Consider the following 26,448-nt stretch of genomic DNA (forward strand, 5'->3'; position numbering starts at 1 on the left):
ACCGACTTTGCCTATGCTTGTCACTATAATTGGCCCAAGGGCCAAACGATTGAATTACCCTGGATTCTCCCAATATCGCCCACCCGTAGGTGGGGGATATCGGGAGAAGATCCGATCTGCCCGTGTATGGGAACCTTTATTCGAAAATCGCAGGTCCTGAGCATTCAGGTTCCAGACCTGTATACCATTTCATAGCAAGCACCAGCAATAAAATACAGAGTGGTTGCTGCTTTGCTGTAAGTAAAACTTAGAATATTAAGAAAAAAGGGTAAATGTTTTAAATTCAGTTCCTGCAAGAATGAAATGCTGTATACATGTGTCACTGTGGTCGGTCACAAGAACCTAAGGCATTTCCAAACAGAGATAATAAAAAACAGGGACAACAACATAAGCTATGTATAGTTGGATACTGATCTATTTAGCAGATATATATATATATATATATATATATATATATATATATATATATATATATATATTTGTACATTTTTTTTATCAGTAATGAGCAAAAACCCTATACTTTAGCCCTGGAGAGAAATGCTCTGGATGCCCTAGTAATGCAGTTTATGCAAAAGTAATTTGATGAAAATGTTTTGCATTCCACTCTTTGGGAGACAGTCATGCAGAAAATTCATCCAAGAAAGCAAAGGTCTGCCAGATACTCCAAGCCTGGCACATTATCATTTCACTGGTGTTCCTGATGTTGGATAGCAAGACACAGAAATCAGCTATAGTGGAAAATGCACCAAAGTGCAGTTTATTTTATTTTTTTTCATGTGTGGCGCAATCACATTCTTTTGAGGTTCACATTTCTTAGCTTGTCATCAACAGTAGTAATGCCAAATAGTAATGCCGTTAATAAAGCTACAGATAAAGAAGCATTCATGCTGAAATGTACATTGTACTTGTATCAAAGAAAACAGTGTTCATTAACGAAGTCTCGAACTATAAAGTAATGGAGAACAGAAGAGGTACAGATGCTCACTCCTGATGAATGTTATGCCAAAAAGCTTGAGTTATTTAACCTGTAGCCTATGTAATTTATAGCCATGGACTAGATCTTAAAGAACACATTTAAAAGTGAGAAGTCCAAATGTTAAATGTAAAGCTGACCATATCTGCTCATTTGGTGAGGTCACCAAACAAGCAGATCTTTACCTGATATGCCCACCTAATGTGCTGATCTGACTGTTTGGCCTGTCAGATCACAATTATGGAGACACATGCCATGGGAGCAAGCCTAAACTTGTTTGGGTTAAGGAAATGCATAAACCCTAATCATATTCCCATGGTACCATCTGTGACATGACATTTGGGGCTAAAACACAGGCTAAAAAGATCTATAATGCACTAACTGACTGCTATTCCATACTCCGTAAGGTTTATATAGCTTCATCTACCTACAGATACTGAATATTAGGCCATAACTACATATCTAATATATGGAAACTGTTATGCTACTTAAATATCTACATGCCACAAGTGCCATACGCTTGTTTACTTATTTAATTAAGCCAGCCCATGATAATTATGGAGCACAAATAGCAGATACAAGTTAACAACATTAAATACTGGGAAATGTTAAAAAAATAAATCAATAAATTTAGGGAAAACATTCAACTACTAGTCGGTGTATCTCCAAAAAAATGCCTGTCTGCACCCAGGAGATAAAACTAATTATTTAATTCTTTACGAATATTAATTAAAAACAAATTATGTAGGTTGTAAAAGCATGGTCTTGCTCGAGAAAATGTAATTATGTTTCAAATATTTCAGCAAAGTAACTTAATTCTAGCAGGTAGCAGTACATCTGGTATGTTATATAAGAATCCCTGAAATACATGTGTTATTTTTGTGCAGAACATTTAGTAACCCAAAAACAAGTTTTACAGTTTGCATGTATCAGTCCGTCATCTACAAAGGAAATTAATGGCAGAAACAATACTGTTTTTATTAGCTTGACCTTTGGCAAGGTCGCCAAGTGAGCGGATCTTCTCCCAATATGCCCAACTAATGGTGGGCAATATCGGGCTAATTCGATCGTTTAGCCCTAGGTCCAAAAAATCGAATTACAACGGTGGGCATAGGCACCGTCGGACCGGGGACCGCATCAATGAGCTGATGCAGTCCACAATTCAACAGGAAAATTAAACCTGCCTGATCGAGATATGGCCAATTTAAGGCCAGATATCGGTTAGGGGGGGCCTGTAGGCTTTGCTTGTGATCTGTATACTACTTGCACAGTACCTCTGGTCACATTTATCTTAGGTGTTGGGGAAAACACTTTTTAAAATACTCTCTAACCTCATTCAAAGAAAGGACAACTACAACCACCAGCAAATAATTCATACATTTATACCCTTTAACACATAATTAACCAACATATTATTGTGTACTACATGCAATGCTAGACATTATATTTTAAGTGTTTCCACCACCATTGCATTATTCATCCGATGGCATACTGCGAGTGGATGAACTACAACCCATTGGTTTTCAGGTGGGCTTGCATGCAAACACAAGGGGTCAAAAAAGGCTCCATGGTCTCTGAAGCAAAAAAACACAAAAAATCCAGAGTATATAACCTCTGTCACCCCTAAGCAAATGTTTGTATGCCCAATTAAAAAAAAAAGAAAAGGGCACATTCTTTGTCTGCTTGCAGTTTGACAGTGGATGAAAGACATGACGGGTGGATGGAGGAGCCAAGTATTTATGTAAACGAGGCCTTAGTGTCCACATCTTTATGTAATGAGAAAGAAGCAAACTCTAAATTCCCAAACCTTTCAGACTTTGCAAATATAGACACATAACTTTATAGTATCGGTCATTAATAAAAAGACAGAAAAAGATTGGGCTCAGCATTTATCTCTGAGGTAATTTGTTTAAATGGCCTCTATAACATCAAGTATTCTTGTACAGGCAAATGCCTAAGCCAGCACTGATTTATGAGGCTTTTCAGTACATGCTTTGAGAAAACCTAAAGATTTATCAGACTTAGACGCTTATTTATCAATGGGTGAAAGTTAGAATTCAGCATTTGATAAATTTGCTTCTAAAAATCCCATAGTATAGTATGAATAGTAAAAGAAAGAGCTCTAATCTCACATTTTGATAACCTGCCCCTACAAGATTAAAGAGTATACAAAAATCACAGAAAAAAACCCTGTCCTGTAAAGTATTTGGGGGGGGGGGGGGGGGCGGAGGAGATAGGCATCAACAGTAACAATTTAAATGTAATACTTCATAAAACCATGCTGGCAATAATACATTTATAATTTGTAATACATAGAAAGGAAGTGCTAAAGATGGAAGCAAGAAAGGCTTCAGCAGCTTTTTCATTTTAATATAGCACACCTAAAACCTAAACACCAATAATGTCATGCCTATGCATGAGCCAACCAGATGTGGTATCTGTCCAATCGGCCAGCAGGCCAAAAAGATGTATATCATACACATAATACACAGCATGGTTGCTTTATTATTGTTCCTCTTCTGCAGCCCCTTTTTCACATCCCCATATTCCGATACACCATACACAGGCCCAACTACAGGTATTATGGATGTTAATCGGTATCATGGGGAGATCATAAACACAATAAAATTGGTATGAAACTGTTCTGTTTTTATCAGTATGAATATTGCTTAAAGAATAACATCTGTCCTGCAACTGAAGATTTAAAGGAACAGTAATGTATAATGTACTGTTGCTTTGCACAAGTAAGTTGTGCGTTTGCTTCAGTTTATTTATATAAGCTGCTGTGTAGCCACGGGGGCAGCCATTCAAGCTGGAAAAAAGGAGAAAAGGCACAGGTTACATAGCAGATAACCGATCAACTCCATAGAATCTATTCAGCTTATCTGCTATCTAACCTGTACCTTTTTTCCAGCTTAAATGGTTGGATACAGGTTGAAGGCACAAGATCAAGTATGTAGTTGCCCGTGTATCAGTCCCTTGGCTATATATTAAACAGAAGCAGTGGCATAACAGCAGGGCAACCGTCCCGTGAAAAACATACAACTTTTACCAGTGAAGGGAAACAGTACATAATACAGGTATCGGACCCCTTATCCGGAAACCCGTTATCCAGAAAGCTCCGAATTACGGAAAGCCCGTCTCCCATAGACTCCATTATAAGCAAATAATTCAGAATTTTAAAACTGATTTCCTTTTTTTATGTAGAAATAAAACAGAACCTTGTAATTGATCCCAACTAAGATATAAATAATCCTTATTGGATGCAAAACAATCCTATTGGGTTTAATTAATGTTTTATTAATTTTTTAGTAAACTTAAGGTATGGAGATCCAAATTATGGAAAGACCCCTTATCCGGAATACCCTTGGTCCCGAGCATTCTGGATAATGGGTCCTATACCTGTATATGATTTTGATAGACTTGGTGTTACTGTTATTTTAAAAGGTCAAAAATTCAAGCAAATACTTTTCCCATTTTGTTTGTATGCATCAACCCTAGAACATGCATGAATGTTCAGATCCTAAATTTCATAAAAATATTCTTTTTTAGTAGTATGTGCTATTGGGTAATCCTAAATAGAAAATTTCCATTTTAAGAATTAAGGGCCGCCTTCTGGGATCATAGGATTCACAGTGCACACATACATGCTAGGTCACAGCCTTTTGCTCCCACACCACTTCCTGTTACAGTTAGAGCTGCATTATTTCTGGTCATGTGATCTCTGAGGGAGCACACAGCCCATCACTAAATGGTGGATCAAGGGAAAGGATGTAAAATGGCAATATATACTTATATATATATATATATATATTCCAGTTTGGCAAGATTCTATAATAGGTCCCATAACATAATATAAATATAACATAACATAATAAATAACATATCAAATAAATAATCATAACAAATAAACAAATTATCTGTTGGTTAAGTATTCATTCAGGGGGTATAGTTTTCCTTTAATTCACACAGTGCCTTTGAATAGAATCCAATAGGACCAGGTGTTTTCTCAATCTTGGACAGATACTGAAACTCTTATTTTGTAGGGTAATTTTCAGTGATGTAAATAGGTTGGACCAAGTATGTCCCTACAATAATGCTTTAAGCGTTATATTAAGTGTTATATTCCCCATTAGCATCACAACCTAGACTTATTATGTATGTATTTAACCATCTAATACTTCTACTGATCATATAAAGGAGTAAGACCCTTCCCTGAATACGCCTGCCTGCGTGTAAATCTGAATGCGAAGAATAAAACCAACCACCGCTGTAAAGTCTGGAAATAATTATTTCAGAAAGTTTATGGAGAATACATTAACACATGCAGGGAAACACCAACGCAAATGGAAATTGTCCTCATTGAGCCAGCCTTTCGTGCTCCAAGCTGATCTATTCAGTCTGTGCAGAGCATAAACAGCCATTCTGTGGGAAAGACACATACTATTTAAGTCATTAGAAAGGTAAAATGAACCTGTAACCCATTATGCTCTTTTCTTGCCCAGCAACAGGCAAATATTTATCTATGCAATCTACAGTGAGGGTTGGTTTCTCATGCACAAGTATTTGTGCCTAGCATGCCTGCTACCAATGAATTTTATAATCCCCCCATGATGTTGGGGAACCGTTAGAACAGCAATTAGAAACATTAGGGTCCACAGGGACTGTATTACCATAGTTCAAGGTGCTGTTTTGTGTGGGGCACTGTGATCACCCTAAATACAGTAAAATTCCCTCTTCCAACAGAAAATATTCAGAAACATTGCTGAGAATGGAAACACTAAACTGATTATTTCTGAAATGCTCCAGCAGAATCCTGCATTGAAATCCCTTTTTCAAAAACAGATATTTTTTTTTTTATATTTCATTTTGCAGAACAGAACAATGTTCAGCGGAACAATGGGAATGGAGCAAGATCCCACTAGATATCAGAATAGCACTCAGTAGTAAGAAATCCAAGTCCGGCTTGGGACTCCTCCAGTTACATGGGAGTAGGAGAAACAATAGGTTACCTGCAGTTCCAACGTGTATCCCTGGCTCCTTCTGAAAGCTAAGACTCAGGCACAATTCACTGAGATAGCTGCCTACACACCAATATTACAACTAGAAAATACATTTGTTGGTTGGAGAATAACATTTTAAACTGCAGAGTGAATTTGCTATTGCTATGTAAACAGAGTAATTTAGAAATTAAAAGAACACCATAAAAATCATGACAGTATCCCTTTAACATAATTGACAACGCTTATATTACATCTTGGTTTTCATGATAGTTCTCCTTTAATTAAAACAGCTTTGGTCCTCAAAGCCAATTCTTTGACTTAATTTGGATCCCCTGAGAAAAATGTTTAAACACTGCTGTAGTTGACCCTGCCTTTTACCCAGAGTATAGACATAAAGAAGGGCAGACAGAGTTGTGGAATGTTAAGCTAAAACCAAGCAAAATTCTGGAGTTTCAAGTTACACTGTTTATATGCCAGAGCTACAAATGACTGCTATATACGGAGAATTTTTCAATCTGCAATTTCAGTTTAATTTTAGGAGGAAAACCAGCATGACTGCCGCAAGCCCAAATGCCCTTGGCTAAACTTTGGCCAGACATAAAAACACAAGCCTGGAGTAAGTGGGAAAATCTTTATGTCTGAAAGTGTAACAAACAAAATTTCTGTAACATTACTGGAGTACGGGCCTTGAGGAAAGGTTTATTTTATTGCTTGCTAAACACTACAGTGGCTACAGGCACACATGGTGGCGCAAAATACAAATGGCGGGAAAACAGGCATTACACAATAGTGTGCCATCATCCCTCTTGCTCTTTTGTACTCTTGGGAGTAGTAATTTTGGACACGACAGGGCTGCAGATTATTTGATTCTTTATTTTCCTAATGCGGACATATTTTGCTGCACTGTTACATAAATTATACATCATTCACATCAGTCCCAGCCCCTGTGGAGGTATTCACCCAGTTGGATCTTGATAAAAATGGTCCTGCTCTAACATTCCTGTATGTTTTTAGAGTGTAAGGAGAAACCCAAAGAAACCAAAATAACAATAATACTGGGTAGGGATTAAGATATTCAGCTTCTTACTGGTCCTCCTTTCTCTCTCCTGGTAAAAGACTGCTGCCCAATGACAATCAAAGACAAATCTATGGGAGTTAGTAATCCAAAAAAATCAAGTTTGCATTTTATCTCAATTCAAAGAAAAAATATGAATACTTATCTAATATCTCCAAGTCATTGTGCACGGTCACTAGAAAATAAACTGTGCAAGTGAAAGCCAGAGAGGTTCTATAGTCATTGGAATTGCCCGAGCAATTTCATTTATTTATTTTTTCAGTTCATTTATACAAAATTTTCAGCTTCATTGAAGATGAACTGAACAATGTGATTCTTGCTTGTCATTTCTAAAATAAGCTAGCGTTCAAGGGAAAAAACTGCAAAAAGGGGCTTGTGTTCTTTTTGCATGTTTTTTTCCCATACTCGCTTTTTTTCCCCTTGATCTCAAATTTTGATAAATCAGCCTCTAAGGGTCCCCAATACATACAAATTCTCTATGGAGATATGTAAATATCCTGCAAAGCTCCATTGGTTATGCTATGCTGATTTTCCTTTTTTCTCAAACTTTTCTCTATTTAACTTAAATTAAGTGGATCCACTAGAAATGCCTTTTGATGGAGAAGAGACGTCCTCATTGTTTCCCAGAAGTCATTTTGCCTATGAAAAGGTCAGTGCTTCCATCTGCAGCAGACTTTAGCTCATGGCACACCTAGTGTTCTGACAATCATGAGAGTCAAAATGTCCTCACCTGCCCGCAGCTACCTTCCATATAAAACAAGCTGCCCATGGCAGAAGCTGGGACTGACAGGCAGGGATCACTCAGGAGCAACAATCCTAAACAAGAGAACTGCTGCTTAAGGGCGAAGACACACAGAGCTACTTAGTAACAGCTACTTTTCACAGCTACTAAACACCAGAAAATACCCTGCCATAGACAATACTAAAGCTGGCCATACACGTGGCGATCTGACGATGTTTTGTGCAACCATCGGTCGCACGAAACATCGTCAGATCCGCCACACACCATTCAGGGCTGAATTGGCAGGTAAGGAGGTAGAAACAACAGGATTTCTACCTCCTTCTGCCGATTCAGCGCTAAAGGGAGATTTTGGTCAGACGCCTTCTATGGCGCCCGTTCAAAATTTTCAAACTGGTCCGATCGGCGAGTCGGCCGATATCAGCAGCTTCCTGCGATATCGGTCGACTCGCTGACATACCATACACGCACCGAATATCGTACGAAACGAGGTTTTGTACGATATTATCGGTGCGTGTATGGCCACCTTAAGAATTGCCTCTGCTAAAACACATGTAGATAATATTAGCAGTAAATGATAGCATTGTCTATTTTTGTAGCTGTGACAACTAGTAGCTCCATGTGTCTTCACCCTAACATAACGTCCCAGTGAGTTTGGATATTTGACGGCAAGTCAAAGCAAATAAAATCTCTTGCACACCTGCATTGTCAAAAAAAAGCAGTTTGTTAAGCGTGAAGCTAGATTCAGCATTTTATCCAACTTACAAATGCTAACAATGAAATGGGATCCTTCACAATGAGCATATTTTCTGGAGCTACCAGTCCCATGAAATTCAATCCCTTTAAGCCTCAGTCTTTTTGTGGAAAGCTCACCACTTACCTACTTACAGATATATTATCTATTGTGCAGATGTGCATTTAAAAGGGATTCTTTCATAGGAAAACATGTTTTTCTTAAATCAAATTCATCAGTAAATCTCGCTCCTGCAGAATCCTGAACTAGAATCTGATTTTCATAAGAGCAATTTTTTATACTTAATTTTGAAATTTGATGGGGAGCTATACATGTTCTTAGTTTTTCAGGTACCCCCAGCCATTTGACTTCTGCTCTGATAAACTTCAGTCACTCTTTACTGCTAAGCTACAAGTTGGCGTGATATCGCCCCCTTCACCCCCCCCCCCCCCCCAACTAGCCTAACAGCGGAAGAATGGGAAGGTAACCAGATAATAGCTCCCTAAGACCCATGCTTCTTAAAGTAAAAGTAACACTAAAAAATTTTAAGTACAAAAAATCTATTCTACCCTGTCCCAATATTTGCCCTATTCTGCAAACCATTTATTATTTTGAATGCTTTAGTACAAAATACCTGTTAAAACTTGGCTTCCGGTCATCTGAAGAAAGGCGATAGGGCGATGCAGGGGAAGCAGCCACTATGCGGCGATCAATTGATCGATCCTAGCCTGACTCCTTCCTATACAGAAGCAAGGCTAGACTCGATCAATTGATCGCCGCATAGTGGCTGCTTCCCCCGATACTTCCCCTGCAGGTATTTTGTACTAAAGCATTCAAAATAATAAATGGTTTGTAGGATACAGCAAATATTGGGACAGGGTAGAATAGATTTTTTTGTACTTAAAAAATACATGTATTGGTTCAAGAAGAAAATTCTAAATGATCTGCAATGTATACAGTGTAATTTACTAATAAAACACTATACCATAAAAATCATGACAGAATTGTTTTAAGAACTGTGCAAATCCCCATTTTTAGTAGAGGTTATCCTGTTTTGCTCATGAAGCATTCAAAGAGATGCACTCTATTGCTTTATTAATTATAACTTTATTATAGCTTTATTAAGCACACTATTAGCCCAACTGATTTGCATACACTAACAAAAAAATCCAATAAGAAAAAAAAAAATTACAGCCTACTCAGTATTCATTAAGAGCTGGCTGGTAAATACAGAAAGCTAGCAAAATGCCACCATCTGGATATTTTAAAGGCTATTCGTTAAGAGATGAGTAGATATCAATCAACACCTAAAAACTGATCTTTAGGGAGCAACTCTCCTTCCCTGCTCCACATCAAATTCAACTTCTATCACAAGAGGGAATACATTGGTCTTGCCATCACAGTACATTCAAAATGAATTTGATTAAATAAGGGTTGTTTTTTTTGTTTTTTTATTAGTATAATTTATTTAGATAGTGCCAACATTTTCTGCGTTATTTTACAGAGATTATACATAATCCTATCAGTCCCTATCCCAATGGACTTTATAATCTAAAGTATTAACACAATTTTATCAAGAGCCAATTAACGTGACTGTATGTTTCTGGAGCATGGGAGGAAAACTGAAGTACCAGGAAAACCCCACCTGCATGGCAAAAACATACAAAACTCATCTAGTCCTGGTTAAAATCAAACTTAAAGGAGAACTACAGCCTAAAAATAAATAAGGCTGTATTTTGGAAACTGAATTTACTGTACCAGGCCAGAGGCTCAGGAGCAATAATCTAGCTCTTTAAAGTTGTCCACAAGAGCTCCATATCTTGAATATTGTAAAGCCATTGTCTGATTGTCAGTGACACTGCACATGCATAGCTAGTTAAGAAGCCCAAAACATAGTGTGTGGCATTTCTAGACTTTTTTTTTTAGTTCTCCTTCTTGACTGCAGTGCAGCAAAGCAGCAATCCTAGCTACTGTCCCAGTGTAGCCACCCTTCCCCAAACTTTTCCCCCAAAAGAACCAAAGAGGCAATGTAAATTAATTACTCATGGACGGGTTGCCCTAGATCCAGTTCTCCCTTGTTGCATTTCCCAAGAAAAAAAAAATACAAATAAGACATTATCTATCTTACATGACTTATTTAGTTGCCAAGAACAAAGGGTGATGCCCACAATCTAAATCTACGAAAAACAAGGAAATGCCTGCCAGAAGTGTTGGACTGACAGAACTACCTAACCAAAGATGACCAAACCTGGAAGATCCAATCATAAGAAATAACCAAATACATTTAAAATATAAGAAATTACACTTAAGGTTCTATGGGCTTGTTTAAAAGCAATTGGTCATAGGACAGAGAGAGTCACATGATGTCCATTCTTTAATTATTACCAAGCAGCAAATACTATTGTAAGTATGGGAAAAGTTCTTTTAGCCAGACACCACAGGGCTAGATACTTATTTCTGGTAGGTCTCCTCCAAGTACAGAACAATTAACAATGAAGACAAAGAAACCCCATGTGCTAAAGAATGTCTGAGTCATATTTTGTTTTCTGGGTCAGTAAATAAAGGAGCTGCATGTGATTAGAATTCAGTATTTCCAGACAAAAGACTATAACCTAACATGACTGTGGCACCATAATGTCCATCCTCATGTGTATGCAGCACTTAACGTCAATATATAATCAGGACTCTTTATTCACATTTAGAGCAAAAAAGGGGCATTCTTTCTAGAACTCATTTTACTTTATTGTAACACTTATTGTAAAGCACGGCGTAACTTGCTGGTGCAATATAAAACAGGGGGTTCTGATATTTTTTTTCTCCCAGGAGAGCAAAAGGACTGGTGAATCAGCTTTGCAACCCATCCCTTGGTGAATAAACAAACATGCAATCACCTCATTTAGAAAGCTTTTTTTTATTGTAGGAGGAAATTTTACATTATCAAAAACGATCACGAAGACTCATTTTAGGGTCTCAACCCACAGGTAAAACCTAGACTGACTGGTCATGCTTCCTGCCAGTTCATTTCCCCGGTGCAACAGCTTCTATATCAGCAGCAGAAGAGATTACTGTGTGCATCATCCAGAGTATCTATAGCACGCACTCATAATTTGCAACACACCCTCTATTGCATTAAAATATATCCTTCTAACAAATATTTTAATTATACACCCTTTCTTAAGAATGAAAAATAAATGTAAAACTTAACCCCAAACTTTTCTCCTCTCTAAGGGAGAGCATTTGATTAAAACGGACCATATGGCAGATGACCTTCCCGTAATTCAAAGCTTTCAAAGCTTTCTAGATAATGGCTTTCCGAATAATGGATCCCAATACCTGTATTTTATCACATTAGAACCACATCAGGTTTGAACACTGCAAGGGCCATTAAAAGTAAAGGATAGTAGTATACAATAGGCAACAGAATCCTTATCTGCATTGTTATCAATTAAGCCCATAAATGCAGTTAAAAAAAAAAAAAATAATATTTCCACACCGTGTGATTCCTGATATAATAAAATTCCTAAGCTTATTAAATATTACAAATAACTCCCCAAATATGAATAAAATTATATCCAGGGCTTTCATGCAAAAATCAATAAACGTACAGTTTTAATCAACTAAAAATCCAAATAATGTTGAGAGAAAGATTTTATTCATAAATGAAAAGTAATCAGTATAAACCATAAACAAAGAAAAAAACAGTAATCAGTAAAGATGAAAAATGTATTAGCAGCACTAGCAGAATGCGGTCTACACTTATAATATGCTATTGCTCATATTTATTTATATAAAAGCAGTTTCTTAATATCAAAACATCTCAAGCCAACCATTAAATTGCTATTAAAACCTACAATCCACATCAGTAATAGTTAAACCACCTTAAGTGCGACTTGCAATGGAAAGGAGCATGGAAAGTTCAGTGTTATTAAATGTGGCCTGTGTGTTGGCTAGGGGTATGGGTAACAGAACAAACGTTTTATTAAGAAAGGCTACATGAGTGCAGCTTCATCATTCCAAGATCAACAGGATTTTTCAACTCTGTATATCTGCAAAGCAGCAATAACACATACTTCTCTGGCAAACTATTACAGAGACATGATCTTTAGAAATCATTATTCTGGTGATTGTATGAAATAGATTTTGGCTTTGAATAGAGTGCAAAGATTGGGTGTTACAAGGAGAGGTGCCCAATGGGGCCCTAATGTTACTGCCTGATTCTTGGCCTGTGTTAATCAGACAACCCAGTGGCCTCAACTCCCTTCTATGTCTGCAACGAAAGCCACCGAGTCGGTCACAAGAGGGAACAGAGGCCAGAGGATCGGCTTATTAGCAGGCATCATCTGGCAGTAGCCTAAATGCAAGCCCAGTATAAATCTGCCTCCTCCTGGCTTTAATTTTCTTTTAATATACAAGACAGCTCTGTCACAACAAGCCACAAATTCAGATAAATAAAACATTTATATAATGTCTGAAATGTTAACAAAAATGAACAAAGAAATGCTCTAAGCAAATAAACCATGCCCTCTTAGTTGCTCTAAACACAAGCGGTGCTTTCTATCGAGAGACAACCCAGAACCCTTCCAGACACACGCCCATGCAATGTAACCCATACATTCAGCCCTAAGATTACTCCTCAGTTTCCAAAACTAATATGTATGAGAGCCGACAATCACCACTTCAGTCTTGGTTTTCATCGGTGGCCTAGAACCAGAGCAGTGGGCCACAATATTTTATATTCCACAACATGTATGGTACATAAATTAAGCATAAGTATTTTAAATAATAAGTTTCAAATTATAATAGAATTATCTGCATAATGTAATGGACTGTGATCATCAAAGGTATTTCAGAAGAGAGAAAAAAATGTGCATTGTCCCAAGTTATACTCACCCACAAGCAGAACACTGTGCCCCATTTAATATTTAGACATATGGGTAGCAGCAGAGGGTGGCCACAAGCTAAAACAACCTTGTGCTAACCCAACAACAGGAAAGAGAAGTTGCAGCCATTATGACTTTTTAGAATCACATTGTAGAATTTATAGTTCAACAGCGAATCACTAGATCTGAAATCCCTTTTGCACGAGAAAGTAAAGTTAGTGAACTCAACCTGTACCATTCTAGCTATGCAACAGATCTCATTCTGCACTGAAACTTAACTTTGGTCAGTATGAACACCACCAATTGGAACTTCCAACTAAATGTATAGTTCAGTTATATCAGGGGTTTTGAAGCAAAAAGAGAGTGTAGGTATGATATATTGACTGGGGATGGGCAACTGGTTAAAAATAAAAGTACCCACTGAAACTTTTCCATTTGTAAGATGAAAAGTTTAGACAATGTCAGGGTAGAAATCTAAAGCAATACTATTCAATATACAAAATATATAATGTAATAAAACAGGTGCTAAAGTGTACTGGTACCATTACCCAGAGCCACCAATTGGGTCTTTGATATCAGTTTCAGTATACTGATTAAATCTAATTGCTGATTATTAGCTAAAGGTAACTCCACTGGTACCATCTATATTAGTAAATTAGCCTCACAATGTTCCTTTATAGGAATGCATAGATTTATCCATCAGCAACAATTTCTAAATATTTCTTGTGTACTGAATAGAACTGCCATACCTGCTTTTAGATGATGTTACTAGATGGGGTTCTCTTTGATGATCACTGATCCAGCTTTGCATCTCACTAGTCTGTGCAAAAGACCATTACCGACTCTAGGGAATAAAACAAGGCGATGCTCAATTAACCGACCCAGCTTCCTTTGGCACATTTGCATATACAGTGGTTCTCCAAAGTTTGTGAACCCTTTAACATTTTCTATATTTTTAAATGAATGACCTAAAACATCATCTGAAGTCCTAAAAGTAGATGAAGAAAACCTAGTTAAACAAATGAAACAAAAAATATTATACTTGGTTGTGTATTTATTGAACATCCAATAACATATCTGTAAGTGAATAATTAGGATGAAATCAGATTCTGGTGTTTTCAGTCAATGGGATGACAATCAGGTGTGAATGAGGGACCCTGTTTTATTCAAAGAACAGGGATCCAGAAAAATCTGACCACACATACACAACACAACACATTTGTGGATATGTATCATGGCTCAAACAAAGGTGTTTAAGGACCTGATAAAAAGTTGTTGATGCCCATAAAGCTGGAAAAGGTTACAAGACTGTCTTCTAAAGAGTTTGGACTCCACCAGCAGTCAGACAGATTGTGTACAAACTTCCAATCAACCAAATTATCCAGTTAGCTTGACCACATAGCCCACTGTACATTAGTTTGTCAGACAAAGTGAAATACTAAGGCCAGTGCCACATGGGGCAGATTCAGAGCATACGCAAGCAGTTTCATGCCGAATTTTGCACAGTGTGCCTGCACTGGGGCCAACACAGCGACTCCAGGTTTAGGCACAGCAATAGGCTTTTTGAGCATAGGGGGTGGATACTTTGCCTGTGGAGAATCTGCCCTGTGTGGCATTGGCTTATGAGCATCCTAATTTGGCCTTGCTTGGTTGGCAACATGGTCAGTAAATCAGATATTTTAATGTTTGGCCTGCTTTCCAGAGATTAACAGTGTATTGAAACTAATTGGGCAGATAAACTTTAAATTATGCAAATCCTGTTTTATTTGAATTTTTCTATAATTTTTTTATGAATCAAATCCAATTTACCATTTAGTAAAAAAAGACCAAGAAGAATTCGGGTGTATGAGACCTGTTGGACTTTTCCAGTTCAGGTCCCACTTAGAGGTTCTACCATTGCTCAAGGGGCTCTCAGCTCACAAGATTACAGATATTGCAAAACAGAGATGTATAAATCCTTCAGCCATAGAATATCTCAGAGATCAAATATGATTTCCTCCCTCAAGTTGAGGAAGGGCTTACTACTGTCCTGAAACGTCTGATCCTGCTTTGTGTCTTGAGCACCACAAGATTGGGAGCACCCGATTGCAAATAATACAGGTATTATCATTTTTATGTCGACATACACTGGTGATGGAAGAAGCCAGTTTCTATACCTGTTATCCCTAAATAATTTCAATATTATTATACAATATAACAACCTTCCACCTTCTCAACACTATGATGTGCACGTGCACTCATAACCTGTCTACTAGGGAAGCATACTGAGCATTAACTGTGGCCCAGATGAGAAGGGATCCATATGAGAAATCTAAAGACGTGGTTGAAGTGGGGCAAGGGGGAGGTCCGAAGAACAGGGTTGCATGGGAACTGACACAGTAGCACTGTGCTATAATAACATGCTTTGCTTGCTCTTTAAAGTTTATATTGTTACTTTGTACTTGGAGATAATCCAGAGTAACAACCAATAGCAAAAGAGTCAGAGAACCAGCCAATTAACTTTTGAACATTTAAAAGTAAAATGCAACCAATGTTATTTCATGCAGCTGCACAATCATTTTCAGGTGTGGACACCCAACATGTTCTGAAGTTTCTGTCAGGCAAATCTTCTGCCCACACAAGACAAAATGGAAAAGTGCCAAAGAACTGAGAATGCTGCAGATGTAGGTGTTAGAAGAAAAATAATCTGAAAAAAATGGAAATGTTTTAACCATTACAATGCTGGAATTCTGACTAGCTCTAAATAATTAATTAGACAAGACCGAAAATGCTGAAAAGCAATGCAAATAATAATGAGAATATGAAATGCTGAGACTCTGGGAAAAGGCAAGCACAGAATCAGATCCTCTCAGTGTCTCAGCTAATAAATAATGTATGATGAAGGCTATGTAAAACACAGAGCGTTATCTCCTTGAAGAAGACAGGAAGCATAAAAAGCTTTCCATTAGGATTTCATGGGAGACCATTTATAAAATAAATGGTTCAAATTAACTACCGGTTATTCATTAAGAATGTATTTTAAATGAGCCACCATTCACTAGAAATAATATATCACCTAAAAGCAAAAATAAAATTCATGCCCCCAGAAAGCCACAGAAATCCACAAAATTATTTGGGTATTCTACAGCCGGTTAAAAAGATTGTGTATCTCCAGCGCTGTACTGTAAGAGGCCCTATTCATGCACTATAAAACCAATGACTTTTAGTTAAACTTCTAATTAAATTTTTGATAATCTTTTTTCTTGATGAATAGAAGTATCAAAATCACAAGCATTTCTGAGTGATTCCAGACTTTTGAACCCTAGTATACATGCATTATTTTCTTTTCTACCACTTTTGATATAATTGATATAAGCTCAGTTCCCCACAACTGCATCTCATCCTGCATTTGGGGTGTGCACTTTTACCACTAATGAAGGGAGTAAGAGGCCCGTGAAATGTTTGGCGTTTTGTGCACTCCGCAATAAATGTTTTTGGAGGTATTTTGTACACCACTTAAGTTGCTTGCGTGCGTTCTTTATATTTTGCTTCGCGATTTTGGCACCTGGAACCAGGCACTTCTGAAAAGACTGCACAAACAGACAACTAACACCAAACTGTTTAAAAGGAAACCATGGGCGTATGGCCTTCTGGTAACTGATCCCTAGCCGCATCTGAACCCCAACCATCTTTTGAAACAAAAGGTGTCGATATCATTAAAGGTATAATAATAAAAAAAAAAAAATTATATTATATTTTATATACACATACATATATATATATATATATACATATATATATATATATATATATATATATAGCGTAACACAATATTTGGGTAAATCTTTACGTACTAATTGGGCTATTGTCAAGGCCGACATGACATTGGGTAGATTGTGCCCGAATCCCCCGCTAATCGGCTATCGCAGAGGCAAGAACCTAAGAGATATGTTGGTGACCAGTGACCCTGTCCGGAGTTATTTGCCGGCCAAGAGTCCTTCTACTTGGTTAAATGAGGCTAAACTACTGGACCACATACTGGACAAAGGTTTTCAATACGGCATCGTATTACTTGCACTACAACATATGTCATATATCTGATCACATGCCCATGTGGGCTTTCATACGTTGGCAAGACGGATTTGACGTTGCGCCAGCGTATGGATGCCCACAGATCGGCGATTAATACAGCATTCAGAGACAATACTACCACAAAACCTGTTGCTAAGCATTTCCTGGATGTGGGACATCGGTTGCCCACCTTTAGTTATAAAGCCATCGATCATGTGCCTATGCCGAGACGGGGTGGTGACAGATCGAGGTTGTTGCTCCAACGAGAATCCTTTTGGATCAAGAAGTTTGATACACTTTCGCCAAAAGGACTTAATGAGTACTGTTCTCTCAATTGTTTTCTACCTGTTAGGTGATTTTAATGTATAATATAAACTGTAATATCGCTGGGATAATTTACATGTAAATATGGGATCGGTTTTCTTTGCTGTGGGCATAGTCTATGTCTGATTGGAGCAGGGGGGCTAGCTGACTGATGTGTCACGCATGGGTGGGGCTAATTATGTATATAAAGTTTTATTGATTGGATTGTGTGTTGAGGGTATAACATTGTGAACAAGGTCCTAGACCCGGACCGAAACGTCGATGTATTAATTATGTAATTGCCTAAAATAAAGACAAGTATTTGGCATTGGAGTGCGCATAACCTGTGGAATATTTTATATGCAGAACAATCATTTGCAGCACCCAAAGAGACTGTTTGATAAAAATCAAGGGCGTGCACACACACACACACACACATATTTACTTTTACTGTACCAAAACCATGGGGTATGAGCTGACCAGGGGCGCTTCTGCCATTAGGCGAGTTGAGAAACTCGCCTCAGGCAGCAGAAGCGCCCCAGTTAAAAAGCCGCTCCTGGTAACTTTAAGGGCCGAATTTCCGTTTTTTAAGGTAAGCGCTGGGGAGCGGCATCCAGGAGCCGCCTCAGGCGGCGATATGTCCAGAATCGCCCCTGGAGCCGACTTAGGGCACAACCTTAAATAGTAACAAATAAGGCTTGATTCCCCTTTCCCCAGAATTCCAGCGTCATTGTGATCACAAGTAGGCTTTAATAAACCACACCCTATAATGTAACACAAGGATAATGAAGATTTTTCACATAAAGCGTTTAAAATAATGAGAAAACAGCTTGTTCATGTTTTTTTGGCTGTCCAAATTATAGCTAAGAGTCTGCAATCTGCATTTAACCTTTTTAGATGGGGAACAGCTACCCTTTTTCTTGTATTCCCTTGCTCCTTGTAGGAAAACATATCCTTCATAAAGGAGTGGTATGTCAGTGCTTAAAATCAATAGTGGATATAAAGGGATGTCAACCTGCCAGGAAAGTTTTCAGGAGCATTTTGGCAAGGTTTCTATAAGCCCTAATCATGTCCAATCTGTATCATATTTAAATCTGGGAGGGTTTGCAGGTCTTTTCACTGGCAGGGTCAAAATTAAGTTGGGTACAAATTAATGTAAGTGGGAGACTGGAACAGTTAAACCTGGGCCAATCCCAGGACAGCTGAGATGTCTAAATGTGATGTGAAAAAATAAAAAAAAACTATCCAACACTTACAGAGCAATTCCTTTAATGAACAAAGAAAGCAGAGAGTCAAACAGTTGCTCGAAACAGAACTTTCTCACTCCATAGATAAATTCTGGCAGTGCCAACTGTCATTTACACAGTGCACCAAAGAAATGTGCAGCAGGCTCAGAGCTAAGGAAATAGCAAACACATGAGAATGTGCGGTTTAAATGAGGATAGAGAAGTGGTCCCTAAAACAGTCTGGTTGAGGTTCTTGGACAACAACTTTTACAGACACAGAGTGTTTTATTGATTCAGAGCTGAAACTTTCACATATGTTTCCCCTTTTTTTATATTTCCCCTCCAGAAGCTAAAATATCTGGCGATGGATCATAATTTGACCTTTTATGTATGGAAAAGTCCTTACTTTTTAGTCACAATGTCTCCCTCTTAAATGTAACACATGCATTGCCAATGCTGGCAAACTCTTGTTCCAAATCAACAGAAAGGCTTCTTTAACTGAATATTATTTGTAAGCAGAGTATTAAAAAATGTGCCAGGATTGTCAAGATGTGGCTAATAAAATATTAACAGATCAATTAATAAATGAAGATTTGCAGAATCAGGAGGGAGAATTTATGACTACCTTTCTGGAAGTACTTATGTGTGTAAGTTATCCAAAAATCAAAAAGCTCACCATACAAGTGGTTCTGTAGAATGGATCACAAGGGTGATCTGCTTAGTTATTACAACCATGTATAACCCCTCAAATATTCCCCCTACAAAGCTAGGTGTTAACCAAGATGAGGGCAGGGTTTCAGGTTCATCCGGCCAACTTGATCGATATTTCATCAAGGTGAATCAGATATCTATCAATAAAGGCAATTATGCTGTTCCTATGTAAGGTCTAATGGGGTGCCAAACTGGTCAAAAAAAGGCCAACTCAGCAACAAGTATCTGTCTATGCAAGTTAAAAGACTGCTATTACGATAAGGTTACCAGAACATTTGAAAAATCAGGGACACCTTTAAGTTGCTGTGTTGCTCTGGTTACTTATTAATTGAAACAGGGAAAGCCTTTTAGCTGAATTTTCTTGACATGTCCCCTATTTTTCCCATGATCTGGCAACCTTACTTTTCAACCCATTAAGAATGATGTAACTACCCTTCTGTTGTATTGTTATTCTATACACATTGTTTTCAGAACAGAAGACCCTATCAGGGTCATGGCATGTATGGCATTTTGATGGCCTCTACTTGGCACAGTTGAAATCTCCCCAACTGGCTGCAGATCGCTTCTCATTCAGCTTCCCATTCAGAGCCACACACATGCATATAAATGTGACATGCTGAAAGCAATACAATTAGAATTAAAAAAATGCAGCCGACGTGGAGCCCCTGAAAGTGGCATTCAGAATTTTAAAGAGGTATGATCACATAAGTAAAGCTAGCTGATATAAGCAGCCAACGCAACTTCCCCAGAAGTTGGTAGTTTATTGGCTTCTGTATTGGGTTTACCATAGAGTGAGGACCAAATCAGCCAGCTAAAGTGGTTCATTGACTATCTGGTTGCATATGTCTGCATTATGATCCAGGTATGGCCATTGTACCACAACATAGGATCAGCATAATTTGGCCCAGTACATGAGTGGCCAAAACCTTCTATCTATATTACAGGAACATCTTACTACACAGCCTATAGGGAGCCAGTCAATTGTTTTTGGTCTTACTATCAAAAACGTCCACTCTAAAGCTGTGATTCCCCAACTATGTAGCCAGTTCCTCTAGGTGGGCCCACACCAGTAGCTGAGAGGGGTCCAGACTGAAGGTCAGCTAGGCTGAGATTTGTGGAGATGGTCTTTGGTTCTCCTGACACATCTTAAAAGCCCTGCCTGACGGTAGTGTGGCTCCACTATGGAGCCACACTACCGTCAGGCAGGGCTTTTAAGATGTGTCAGTAACACTGTTATGAGCTAACGGGGGCCTCACAAAATGAAGGACCTCAAAGGGGGATTAAAAGAAAAATGTCTGGCTAAGGGCTAAAGGCATCCACTTCTAAATTGTATTTCAACTCCAATCAATTCTTATTACCTGTTTTTAAAATATAGCTTAGCATCAAGTTTCACAAGTTTTTAAATAATCTAAGTATAAAATGCAGCATATTTTCCAAGCACTTTTTTCCTTTTCCCCAAGAACTGAATACAGCAAACTGGTGACATCACCCCCTCAGTTGCTAGGATACCTGATTGCGGTGGCAAGATTAATGTAAAGAACACAAGTATGCCTGGGAAGGAAAAACGAAAGCTATATATTTTAAACATATTACATTTCAGTCTTCTCATACGGAACTATAGAGACATATAAAGCATAGTGTTGCATAGAAAATAGGTCATTATGTTAGAAAACACCCATCAAATAATGAACGGATTCCGATAAGAAAACAGATCAGTGACCTTCACTACACAGCTCAGAACCCAGCTTCCCTGCAGATTTGAGCAGTCGGTGTGTCCTTATCATCAGAGGTGACTTTCAACAGAAAATGACATCTGTAGCTTGCTTGTATACGGATTATGGTTGAACAAAATGTATACACAGGCATGGGATCGGTTATCCAGAATGCTCAGGACCTGGGGGTTTTCCAGATAAAGGATCTTTATCTTTAGCTCAGATCTTCATAGTTTAAGTCTACTGAAAAATAATTTTAAATGAACCCAATTGGATTGATTTGCCACCAATAAGGATTAATGCAATGCTAGGTAGGATCAAGTACAAGGTGTTTTATTATTACATAAGAAATAATTACAAAAAAAAAAAACTAGAATGAATGATTTGCTTATAATGGAGTCTATAGGAGATGGCCTTCCTTCGTAACTTCCTGGATACCAAGTTTCTGGATAACAGACCCCATTAATGTACAATGTTGAGGTAATCAGCTTAAAATAAAGTATTGTGGGTATGACTGCAACTAAAATGGCACAAGACTTTATTTGGATTTAGGGCGAGGTCACACACAAAGTGTAGATCCACTTCTCCAAAGTGAGGAGCAAATCCCGCTTTCCTATGCTGCCCTTGTGCCTGCACTGAAAACTACAGAATCGGCAACAGTGCAGCTACACGTGGAGCACAGGCCCACCCAAAAATGTCTGCTTTTGCGTTTTTTAGGCAGACCTCTGCTCCGCTCTGCTGCGTGTAGCTGTACTGAAGCAGATTCTGTAGATTTCAGTGCAGGCACAAGGGCAGCATAGGAAAGCGGATTCACTTCTCACAGCCTGACAGAAAAATGCAGGGCTGAGAGAAGTGGATCTACACTTCGTGTCACCTTGCCCTTATAGATTGCATGTCTGTTCAGCCCTTTCAAGGGATTACTGTGTGCCACTAGCCTAAGGCTACTGCCAGTTGGGACTAATTCTCGGCCAGAATATAAACACATGTCAAGAATCCGCCAATTCATTGGCCTCCACTGGCTTCTGTGTCTGCACTGAGAGGCACTACGTTGGCCAGGACGCAGACGCACAGAGTAGTTTTCATGGCAAAAACGCATTTACGTATGTATGAGTTTTTACATAGAACTCTGCGTCTGTACCCAGTGTGATGTAGCACCTCAAAATCTTTCAACCCAAACCCGCAAATGTGCAGAGGTCGGTCCAAACCCGCCCGGCCCGCAGTTGAATCTGGAGGTCCCATGGGTATCGGGCCAGCCCGCACATCACTATAATAAAGGTTTCATCTTAGACCTCTGACTCACTGCTTGACTGCCTCCACAGCTACAAAGGAACTTATTTATATAAATGCTATTAGAGCTTCTGATGGAAACACAAAGTAGCAACATGCTATATATTTAGAGGAGAAGGTAAGACTTAATTCACTGGGGTGCCAATTCCTCCTGAGGAAGCATGGTATTCCATGTGAAGCGCAGAGAGGAATTTGGACAATGATGTTTTATTTACAAATCTTGCGAGTATACCCCATTGGGCTTCTTTTATCGATTATTAAAGCTGTATTTCACTATTTGGTGTTTTTTATCTTTGTCCCACCCAAGGAATTAGAAGATTGAATTGATTACTTTTGGCCTTTGCTATTTACTGCATCTGGTGAGTAGGTAATCTCTCCAGAAAGGAAAAGCCTCTCTCACTGTGGTTGGGTTACATAATATTTTAGGTGTGTTTGTTCATCCATGCACATCAGAGAGCCCTTTAATTCACATATTTGGAAATTCTACACCAGAAGTTTTGCACTTCCCCACAGAAAATTCTCAAGCCCATTATAATTGCTAATCATGGCTGTAAAAACACGGGGTCTCACTCTGATAGGAGGCAAAATGGGGACCCAAGCACTTACTAGATTAGTACCTTATTCTGGTGCGGCTTTAGCAAAAATGATAATCAGCCAGAGATTATTATACCTAATAGACAGGCACATAGGCAATTAAAAGTCATATCCATGCACCCAGTGGTCATGCACGTGTTTTGGAACTCTGGGTTGCATAGTGAATAATAAAAACAATACACTGAAGAAGGACACAAGGGAAGATTACATATTTCGAGTATAATAAATGATCTACTGCTACTGCAGTTCAAAGTCTGAATACATACTAATCTGTATTGCAAGTCAGATTAAACAGATGAGGCTTGCGAGTATGCATCTAGAGTAAACAGTACTTGAACCATAAGCATTTGGCATCCACCCCCGAACCATAAGCATTTGGTTTCTTAGATAAAGGAGAAAGCAGCAGGCAGAGGCCTCTCCTGTTTAATCTATAAATTCAGCCACTGGAGAACTGTGATATTGTTAATAAAATTAAACATTAGATTTAACAGATGATGTTCAAATATTTTCCTAGTTTTCCAACCAGCAACCAGAATAGCAATATATGGGAATTGTCAAAAACAAGAGGTAACAAGAGGTAACGTTTTAAAGGAGAAGTAAACAGCCCTAGAAGCTCCCTCTGTTTGTTTGTTTGTTTAAGCAGCTGCCATTTTACCTTGGTCCCAGTAGCTCTCCTGCTGCAGCTCTAGCTGCTGGTAGCTAAGACTACACAGCACAGTTGAGAGGGAGAGCAAATTCTGATGGGAAGGGGTGCATGGGAGGGGGGGGGAGCAAACTGAACAAACTCCTACCAGTGCCTTGAAGGAGCAGGAAGTCTCATACCAAAAAAGAAGAAAGAAATCCTGTGTTACATAAACCTTTCTGACAAAGCTCTTCCTTCTCCTTTAATCCAAAAGAAAAACAATCTGATGTTCGATATCCCCTACCTTAGGTGGGCATATCAGTGGCAAGATCCGCTCATTTAGCTACGGATCTTTTAGTGTATGGCCACCTTAATACTGTTGGTCTTGCTTGATAGGGATAATTAGGCTAAACAGGTGCATGGCAAACCTGCATGCCATTGACAGAACTATGTGCAAATTAGTGATGTGTGGCCTGACCCACAGGTTTACTTTTAGGTTAAGGTTAAAATTGGGGTGACAATTGCAAGTTTGGCATGTGTGTGAATCAGAGTTGGGAAGTACACTCTCCCTCTGCTCCTGAAGGTTCCCTATCTTGGAACATAAGGTGTGCAGAAGTAGCATACATAGTGGAAAGACACGGGTAAAGGTTCAGTTGCAGGTCCTACAGTGGCAACATTTTAGAGTTGGGTGCGTGTTGAGTTTTTCCTGACCCACACATCACTAGTACAGATCAGCAGCTCTTGAGATCTGGAAGCAGCATATCCTATAAACAAGCGACACCTGGATGACTGTTAAAATACAAAATAATCCAGAAAAGGGAGAACACAAATATAGTCAAAGGGCTTCAATAAATTAACAAGGGTTTCACAATGACAGGATCTGAAGGCCCTGCTCACATGTATGTATGTATGTATGTATGTATGTATGTATGTATGTATATCTTTATTTATAAAGCCCTACTTATGTACGCAGCGCTGTACAGTAGAATTCATTAATACAGGCAGGGGGTTAAAGATAATGGATAAATACAAAAGATAATGGATAAATACAAAGTACAACAATAAATACAAGGTGCAGTTGCAATAAGAGTCAGAAACACAAGATGAAGGAGGTCCCTGCCCCGTAGAGCTTACAATCTATATGGGAGGGGTAACTAACAGACACAAATGGGCAAATGTAAGTGCTATAGGTCACAGTGGGTGACATTACAGTATAAGTGCCAGTTTCCAGATCAGGTGCTGGGTGAGTGCTCCAAAAGGTAGTCTTTAAGTTTGGTTTTAAAAAGACTGAGGGAGGATTCTCTCCGGAGGACATCAGGGAGGGAATTCCAAATGTAAGGGGCAGCAAGGCAGAAGGGTTTAAGGCGGGAAACAGCAGTAGTAGTGGGTGGCGCAATCAAACGGTTGCTCTGCGAGGAACCAAGGAGTCAGCCAGGAACGTACGGAGACACAAGGGAAGAGATGTAATGAGGAGCAGAGGAATGGAGGGCTTTGAAGGTTAAGAGAAGGAGTTTGTAAACTATTCTTTGTTTAACAGGAAGCCATGATAAGGCCTTTAGCAGGGGAAGGGCCTGAACTCTCCTGGATGAGAGGAGGAGAATTCTGGCAGCGGTGTTTAATATAAACTGTAGGGGGGAAAGATGGGAGTTAGGGAGGCCGGTTAGCAGCAGGTTACAGTAGTCAAGTCGGGATAGGATGAGCGCGTGCATGAGCAGCCTAGCTGTTACAGTAGAAAGAAAGGGCCGGATTTTGGCAATATTGCGTAAGAAAAAGTGACAGGTTTTGACAGTGGTGTTAGTATGGTCAGAGAAGGACATAAGCTTACAGTCTAAAGGATTGCATAGGCACATTTATATTGAATAAATGGAAACCAAAGCTAAGATACAGTGCCTGCCAAATATAAACTTATGTACATTTAGCTTGTTGCTTCCTATGTGCAGAACAGTAAGTTTCTTGGAACTTTTGGACATGGCGACATTAGTTGCCCACGGTTTATCTTGGCCACTGCGGAGGGCTTATCTCCCTGAAAATCTTTACCACCTCCCTGCAGGAGGAAACTTTGCGCAACACCGGTAAACGGAGCGACACGTATGCCTTTCCACCGGTAATACACTTTATTATCAGTAGAAACACATTTCAGGGAGATTAGTTGTCCGCAGTCACTAATATTACCTGTGGGCAACTAATCTCTTCGTGGGACATCACCCTTAATGTGAATGAAGAAACAGGCTTATGAACATGATGTTTAGTTTATCAAGGTGTGGGATCAGTTACCTGGAAATCCGTTATCCAGAAAACCCTGCATTACAGGAAAGCCATCTCCCATAGATTCCATTTTAATCAATTCATTTATAAAAATTATTTCCTTCTTCTCTGTAATAATAAAATAGTGTCTTGTACTTTATATAATATTTTGGTACTTTTTTTGGATCAGTATTATCTTGTTTTTCCCAGAAACTTATTATATTAAGTACTTAATTGTGCCCCAAGAGTTTGGAACTGTATCAGGGGGCCTAGCTTGACTGGGTTTAAGGTTAGGA

General features: G+C 38.7%; 1 protein-coding gene across 3 annotated transcripts in view; it reads right to left on the reverse strand.

Moving 5' to 3' along the window:
* The window catches only part of sipa1l1 (signal induced proliferation associated 1 like 1), a 131,865-nt gene that overhangs the window by 70,078 nt on the left and 35,339 nt on the right, over nt 1-26,448 (reverse strand). For 2 of the 3 annotated variants that reach the window (XM_002936883.5, XM_004917250.4), the window contains exon 2: nt 14,153-14,247. The exons of the other annotated variant lie outside the window; for it this stretch is intronic. The gene's annotated coding sequence lies outside the window, so the exon portion shown is untranslated. The remainder of the gene's footprint in view (nt 1-14,152; nt 14,248-26,448) is intronic. 3 annotated transcript variants of the gene reach the window in all.

This window comes from Xenopus tropicalis, chromosome 8 (genome assembly GCF_000004195.4).
Source record: "Xenopus tropicalis strain Nigerian chromosome 8, UCB_Xtro_10.0, whole genome shotgun sequence".
In the NCBI taxonomy this organism is placed as follows: domain Eukaryota; kingdom Metazoa; phylum Chordata; class Amphibia; order Anura; family Pipidae; genus Xenopus; species Xenopus tropicalis.